We start from the raw sequence: 8,692 nt of genomic DNA on the forward strand, positions 1-8,692 counted from the left end.
GAGGACCAAAATTGGCAGATATTGGGCAGTCTAGGAAAACTGGACCATCCACATTCCCTAAAGCAAACTGTCCGAAGATGAGCTCTATTGACAAAATGGACTTCGCCATTGTATAGCTCTCGTGGATACAATCAAAATGCATGGATCCTTCGATTTTGCGTAGCTTAGATCCATCCAGCTTTTAAGATTTTACATTGGTTCAGACAGACTCCGCCAACAGTCAGCCTCAAGAGATTCATCGAGCGAGTCACGAAAGCGAGGACAGCCGCCACTCCTAGAGCTGTTCGGAGATGATTTGGCCCTCGATAGACGTCCACCGCCCGCGCTCCCTAAGAGGAGCAGGCGGATAGCGGCACAGAGCCTATCCCACATCCCGATAGGCCAAGCGAGGCGAGCACCTTGTCTTGAAATGCCTGGGACTAACCAGAGAGATGTCGACTCCGTCCACATCGGCCACAAAGGCATACAGAGAAATCTATGGTGGTGACCCCAGTCACATGGAGGCGCTTCGTGAGCTGTTCCCGCCGGACGACGACAGTGGGTGTGCGCAAGCAGCGCTGCTGCTGCTCGGCTTGCGCGGGCATAGGCCTCCTAGCCGGTGTCTCTTTTCGGGTTGATCAGTTCCCAATGTAACACCATTGATTTCAGTATACTAGGGTGGGTCTGAGCGTCTATGTACAATTCTTCCGACCCCTTAGGGTATCGCTAAAACGTGTTGTATTAAACTTTTTCTCTACATTAATATAAAGACGAGCAAATCTTTTGCGTGATCGAGAAAAAAGATTTTACATTGGTTTAGAGAAAATAGATCTCACTGTTACTGCAGAATGAGATTCGTAGATTCTTCACGGAGCAATTAAGAGTCTTGGGAGAAAAGAAAGAGAACCATGGATTTAATTGCAGAAAAGCATCAGGAATCCCTCCTCTTATGGAACGGTAAGCACAAAATAATTAAATTAGACAAATAGTGGTTTTTGTTAAAGTTCTGAGAAGATCCTTTCATAAGAAAATAATATTATCTGCCAAAAAGTGGAGGATCTTTGAGTTAAACCGCTGTGGTATTTTGATATTTTTGTAACCTTGTTTCTGTAGTGCTTCCCTCGTGGATGCCACTAGTACATCCAGATTCACTGAAGATAGTGAAGATCCACCGTACCTAACAACGAAAGAAGGTCGCAGAAGAACCACCTTGCCTAATTGCATTCTAATAACAGCATGAAGTGACAACGATCCGGTCCACTTCTTTCTGATCAGATGTATATTCTCCTAAACAACTCTAATCTGATCAGATGAAAACACAAAGAATCAGAGAAGTGGAATGGAGGTCGTAAGAGAGAGTGTGTGTGTGTGTATCTGTGTGTGTGTGTGTGTTATACCTTCTTTCAGGCTACCAAAAGCTACGAATTCAGGGCAGAGATGAAGCCTGATTCGCCAAAATGTACGGATTACATGACTTGCAGTAGGATGGATATTACAGTTGAATAGAAATTATTGGTGGATCAAAAGATGAGGAACCAATGCCTGGCCTGCTCTGCTCCCCAAGAACCTGAACCTCCCCTGCACGGCGGCACTGAAACCTGTTGGTTGGATTCAGAAGCACCTGCGATCCTCCCTGGCAGTGGGCAGTGGGAGAACGAGGCGTGAGCAGTGAGGAGCAGTCAGCAGCACGGGTAGACGGCGACGCAGCGCCTCCTGGGCGGCGTGCAGAGGAGGATGAAGACGAGGGCGATGACGGCGGCGACCAGCAGCCCCAGGAGGTTGAACCCGGCCTCCTCCGCCTCGTTGCTGCAGCACATCTTGCCCATGCCGATGGATGGCTGATTGGCTGTGGGCGATGGCCGATGGATGGATGGATGGAAAGAAGAGCAAAGGGGGCTTGCTTCTTGGTACTGGCTGGTATATAGTATAGTGCTCCTACGTTATGATCCTTGGCTTTGAAGGCATGGCAGCAGGGTAGGCAGTGGTAGGGGCATCGCTATCGCGTCTCCCTCCTATCAGTGATGGTGATGCCATCATCCCCCCTTGGTTGTTCCCCACCTCACCTCACCTCCATCCTCCCAGTCCCAGGATGGATGCTCAGCACGGCTACCAATCGCACGCACCCACCGGCGGCACTAACATAACACCGGTGGCGTTGGAGACTGTTAGGCAGATCAGATCAACTGCCGTGCTCGGCTCGTTTCGGATACACAGCACAGCACAGCACAGGAGTGTATTTTACCTATACAAGCCCGCGGTGGTTTCCCGAAGGAACCACCGTCCACGTCACCCTGAATGTTTCCAACCGTCCGATCCGCGATCGTGTGGCCCAGATTTGTTGAAACGGATTCTTCTTGGATCAGCTTCACATGCTTCTCGTTGGCTTCTACTGCTTCTCCTCTGCTTCTCCCGCTTCTCTTCAGAATCTAGATAAACAAATATATACATCGGCTTCCGCTTCTCCTTTCAACCAAAAAAACGGCATCTCTCCCGTCCTCTCTCCCGCGTTCTCTCTCCCGAGGCAGCGGCGACCAGGCCCACGGCGCCCCGACGGCGACGGCGACGGCCACCGGTCCTCGGGCCAACGGAGGCCACCCTCCTCCCTCTTCCCTCCTCCCTCTCCCCCGCCCTCTCCCTCTCTCCCAACGTGGTGGCGTGCCAGCCAGCCCCAGCGACGCCGGATGGCCGCACGGCGCGCTGCCGGGACGACGGCTCCCCGGCCTGTGGCCGCAGCACCGCGCATGGGCCCCAATGGTGGCCGTCGCCACGGAGTGCCGCGACCCAGCCACGCCGGTGGCCGTCGGCGCGGCTTCCCCCAACGCTGCCTTCTCCCACCGGTAAGAAACCCTAGCTGCCTCTTCGGCGGCGGCGCTGAAGCTCGCCGCAGCGAACGGCAGCAGCCACGCGGTAAGAAACCCTAGCCGATGGGGGCTCCACTGGTCACCGATTCCCAAACCCTAATTTTTAGGACGCTGCTGTTATTGTTTTGTTTCCCTTTATCAAGATTTCCCGTATATATTCATATCCAGCAAAATTTTTGTCGTGCAGTATGGAAGGATAAGAGATGTTTAGTGTTGTAGTTGGGATTTCGAAAAGCAAACCTATTTTTCAGTGAGCTTGATACTTGATTCAATCCATTTTTCAATTTGTCCTGCCTAGGAAGGTACAGCTTTTAGGTTCAATTTGACAGTTCTCTAATGACAAAGAAAGGCGAGCACGACAACATATGTGAACATGGATGATAAGAGATGATTAGTGCTGTAGTTGGGATTTCGAAAAGCAAACCTATTTTTCAGTGAGCTTGATAGTTGATAGCTTGGTACTGAGGTTTTACCATTTCAAAGTTACTTCTGTATTGAGTAGAGTTACTAATGTCAGACCAGTTTCCTGTAAAAAATGGAAGCAGGTACTGCCTTCCATGGCAGGGAACATGAAGTGCCAGTTATTTTAAGGGTTTCCAACTCATATGTTACTTAATCAGGATATCTATCTATAGTATGAATCCAAATGCACGGGTGTTTAACTCTACAATAGCACGACCATGATTTATTTAGACTACCAAACATTGGTACTGCATGTTAGCCAATTTGTGAAATTTGATGCTTTGGAATTACCTTTGAGAAATACACCTATATGTTAAATTGAAACGAGATAAATTTCATGTTCATAAGTTCTATTATACTGTGCGCTCTAACTGTCTAAAGGAAACCTCAGTACTAAACAACAATTATTTTTTTTGGCGTGCTAATTCATAGCTGTGATTTTTACCTGATCAAGAGTTATGTACTATATTATGTTTTTACAGTTCAGGAAAAAAATGTATGGGTTTGTAAATCTTTTCTTTTAATCCAAGAAACCTATGTTGGTTAATCCAATACCCATTTGTTTTACTCCACCTCCATTATGTTTGCTTCTGACTTACAGCATGTAGCTCCATCCATAGTAATGTTTTATAGTGCTTGATGTATTGGTTTCCTTGCTTGGTCCTTCCAAGATTTACATAACCATGGAAAGTTCCTTTCTCCCGGTATTCAGCAACCTCAGCACCGTCTCTTAGGTACTCCCGTTTCTATGTTGGTCCTATATAAGTTACTTTTCTCATCCTTACTTACCAGTTCCTAACGAAATTTATTCACTGAATATCCATGTTGAGGATTGGTGCTACATATGCTGGTGTCTGCTGAGTTTTTGTGTCTGTATATTTTTCTCTCAAAAAATTAAACTGGATATATATGTGATGCACTACAACTCAATGCGTGGATCCTTATATTCTGGATTGGTTTACTTGGTGTCCATGGAAATGTTTTTTTGTGTAGGATTTTTTTGAAGGGGATTGTGTAGGATTTATCTAATTTCATTTTTCTCATGGTCAGTGATTTTTATGGTACAAAGCCCAATTTGATTAAATTTGATTTCATCTGTTGCTGTCTCCAGGTGGGACACTGATGCCAATGTGTTTGTTGTCACCATGTTATAATTTAAATATTACTGCGTTCGTAATTGTTTTAGTCTACCTATTGCTACTTGCGTGAATATACTTTCTTTTAAAGAAAAATGTGAACTACATTATCCCATTTCTTAATTTCTGATATCCAGGTTCACTTTAATGTCATTACCATGCTTTACAAAATCTACTACTGTCCACTTGCTGCCTCTATGATTTATGTATCTCATGTCCTGCTTGTTAGTTTCACACCTGCTACAAACATAGATGCACAGATAGTTATCTAGCCCATTAGTACCATTTTCTGTTTCAGCAAATTAAGACATGAGATGGCCACACATATTTATCTGGCCTATTAGAGCCATCTTCATATTTATCTGGCCTCTAACATGGGGTTGCCTCATGACAATTTCGGCACTATAGTTTCTGCTTGCCCCCTTCGTCAATCTAGCGGTTGCTTAGTGTGATGGCTGTATTTTCCCCATTTACATGCGTGCACTTTTGCAGCAGAAAATGGGCTGTCGGTTCCATGTTTCCCTTGCATGATTTCATTGCTCTTCAAACTTGGCACAGCAAGAAGCTCATTGGAAAATCTAGAGGTCTTTCTTCAGATCAAGGTTGTCAGCTTTGGCATTGAACATTTAGCATATGCTCCACATTGGCCTAAAACTTCGTCAAATGTTTTCACCTTTTTTTGTCATTTAAGTTACTAAAGATGGCATTCCTGCCTTTGTTTAGGACCTGACTCCTGGGTCCCTTTGCATTTGTGAAATGGCGAGTGTAGGTACTATGCTAATCCATGTCAATGGTTTATATAGCATGCTATAAATTGAACTGCAGTTACTGCATTTTACATTTTTGTTGGAATGAGGATACCTGGTTTCAGGTGGCAAAGTTGTTATTTTTTAATCTTAGGTTCGTTATTTTCCTGGGGCCCTTCTACCTTGGCACCATCTTATCTAAGAACGTTTTCCATGTAAACATTCTATGGAAAGTACAGTGCCGGGCACTCATTTTAAGGAACCTGAGCTTGACCTAGACTGCTGGGGTTTCAATTGAGATGTCCTAAAATGGAGATGATCTTTTAGTAATCCAACTGGACCTTACATAGTTAAGTGCCCCACTGGCCTTACCATGTTTCTAATTTAGACCTCCAACCAGCTGTGCTGCATATTTATCTGTTTGTGAAAATTGAGGAATTGCAGACAATCACCTTTGAGAAATGCATCGCAGTGTTGTTAAACAAAAAATTGTCGGCAATTCTGCGGTAGGCTCTAATTTGCCATCTCGTGTCTTATCTAATATGCCATCGATCAAACATTCTATATCGACAAAAGCATGGAGCGCAACTTCAAGCTTAGATAACAATGACAATGTGGAGGTCATTCTGGAGGTATGTTTATCACATTCAATACTTATTATTACATTGCTATTGTCCCCGTGTGAATAAGTTCATTGGTTATGTTAGAGTTTCCTCATTACTTTTTCTACAATTTAGAGATATAACCAAAGCCAATCGGTTATCTACATTATGTATCTCTACACTATGATGTTCAGCATGCTTTCGCTGCCAACCTTTATATAATCCTTTATGATCTTTACAATGTTATCAGGTCGGCCGACTAAGCGCGAGCGCGATTGGTCGTGACTAATCCAGCTGCTCGGTGCCACAGCTATCAGCTATGCAATACGATTAGTCACGATTAATCATGGCCAATCATGGTTAGTTGAGATAATTTAAGCTACGGATAATTTAAGCTTGCTACTTTTAGCTGGCACGATTTCTTGTAGTAGATTGTAGGTTATATAGATTAGTCCTCTATACATGGATTGCCTATGCAGTGCTTTCGGTACCAGCTAGGGCTGCCAAATTAGATGATGATGTTGCATCTGCTACATAATATGGCCTATCATTTTCTTACGCCGTACCAGCAACAAATCAATTCTTTCTTGAGTAAAGTCCATTGCTTATTTTGTTTAGCCACCTTGTGAGAATTGTGTATTCCTCGCGTGGTGCAAAATAAAACGAGTTGCTTATGTGTGCCTTATGTGTGTACCTAATTGTCTTTTCTCCTCTTTCTATCCTGTACCCTGCAGGTCATAATGTTACGTTGAAGGGAAATGCAGCTAGCATACGCATTTATATTGAAGATGAAAGGAAGCAAAGTTGCAATATATTTTCAGAAGACATCCGCGAAGCAATCCAGCAAAACTGTTCTCGTGTGTTTACCATCGGCAAAAGTAGAAACTTTCTTTTCCCATTTAGATACCTTTCTCGGTTGTATAACAGTTTAGCACAATATTAACTGAATATTCTTGACGTTGTCATTCAAACTAACGTTCCAGCTTCTCTATATAACATATGTACATATCAGCTCGATGGATACACTTCCGCCTAACTTGCGACGCGCGCAAAGGCGCGCGCAACATACTAGTATGATATATTTGGCAAGTAGGCGAGGCCTTTTCTTTCGTCAGGATGGAATGTTGGGAGGTTCCGGTCGATGCCGACGGCGATGGCGACGAAATGAAAACTACAGAAATAGGCTCAGCTCAGCCTAGGACGTACTGCTGGTGTAACTAACCACAATTCAGTTATCTGTCAATCCGGTCTAGCACACCGACCGAATGAATGAATGAATCTCTGAAAGGTGATGACACCCAGGGGCGGATTCAGAACGGGGGCTGCGCTCCGGGCTGAGCTGTTGATTCACGTTCAAAACAGTCTGATCTTGCTTCCTAGGCCTTCTTTTATCTAATTAAGATCATAGTTTTTAGGCTAAACACCACATATGTTACAGGGGCTACATGGACTCGCCCCGGGCTACAGCCCGGGCCCTGGATCCGCCCCTGATGACACCCCTCACCTCAGTGGTGATGGCTAGCCCACAGACTGATGTCGACGCTGCCTCATGTACTGTACTACGCAGGTAACGTAGTTAAGATGACATTTTCTGGGCCACGTTCGCTTCGCTCACAAGACAATCTAAAAAGTACGGTTAGTTGATTCGTTGCGAAAGAAAAATATTATTTCTTCGTCGAAGAAGTATGGCTTGAGACAAGCGAACAGGGCCATAGCCCAATCAGTGGTGGCACATGAGTCGGTGACACATGTTGTGTGCCAGCTACATGGAGGTCTCCCGGTCCCATCTCTCGGGACGTGACACGTTCTCTTTTTTCTTCTTCCTGGTTTTTTGGCATACAATTGTGAGGTAAATTTTTTTTGACTTGCTAGCGCCCGGACGTCCGATCAGGGTGCTAGCGTTTGGACCCTGCCCGCATAGAGAGCGAGCGAGCCCACCAATAGTGGGCTCATGTGATGAGGACATGACCTCCATACATATGACCATGCTTGGAGAACCATATGAAGACCAAGGAGATCAGCGAGGGTGTCCTAAGCATGAAGGAGGCCCGAAGCTCATCAGGTTCGAGTCACCAAGGTGGAGGCCCAAATCAAGTTCGAGTCAATCTTGGCCTCCAGGACCAGTCTGTCTTAAACTGGTCACCCAGAACGCATCTGGACTCCGTTTTCGATGATCCACATATGGATGGAAAGCTAATTAGATAAGGAAGCCAACCTAATTGGTCTCACGTCAAAAACCCTTCGGAATCAACTGGAATCGTCAAAACAAGTCAGCGTCCAGAATCTGTCAGGGTGCTGCGACACCCTCTTTTGGTCCGTTGGACCGTGTATCATGTTTGGGCCCATTAGGGGGCGCGTCCCGGGAGGTGACGCCCAAGACTCTATAAATACCAGCCGTCGCTCTCCTTAGGGTTTGAGTTTTGTTTAGTTCTTGATTTTCTTGTGAAACAGACGTCGTTTTGCTGCAACTGTCGTCGCCAAGGCTGCTTGCTGTGAACCAGGACCCCAGTTATTGATCTTGTTCGCCTGTGGCGATTAGTCCTTTTGAATAAAGACTTGAACTCTTTCTCATTATCATAAGCATCATATTTATTTGCAATTTCATATTGCGTTTATCTTGTTCTTGCTTGTGTTCTCGATTCGTTTGCAGGAAAGCCTTCTCGGCGAGGTCAATCGCATTCGCGTGGTTGATAACCAACGGAGCAGTGGTGTAACGGTTGCGGGGATTCGAATCAGTCTTAGTTCGAAGCTTAGATCGTGAACGTCGAGTCTTCACCAATCGACGCTATCATACCTTTCGGAAGATCTGGTCTAGTCTACATCAAATGGTATCAGAGACCTTGTTGCCTGTTAGGTATAACTTTGTTTTTCCTTTTAGATTGTCACTGTTTTTGCATTACCTATAG

The sequence above is a fragment of the Miscanthus floridulus genome, chromosome 16 (assembly GCF_019320115.1).
Source record: "Miscanthus floridulus cultivar M001 chromosome 16, ASM1932011v1, whole genome shotgun sequence".
Lineage (NCBI taxonomy): Eukaryota > Viridiplantae > Streptophyta > Magnoliopsida > Poales > Poaceae > Miscanthus > Miscanthus floridulus.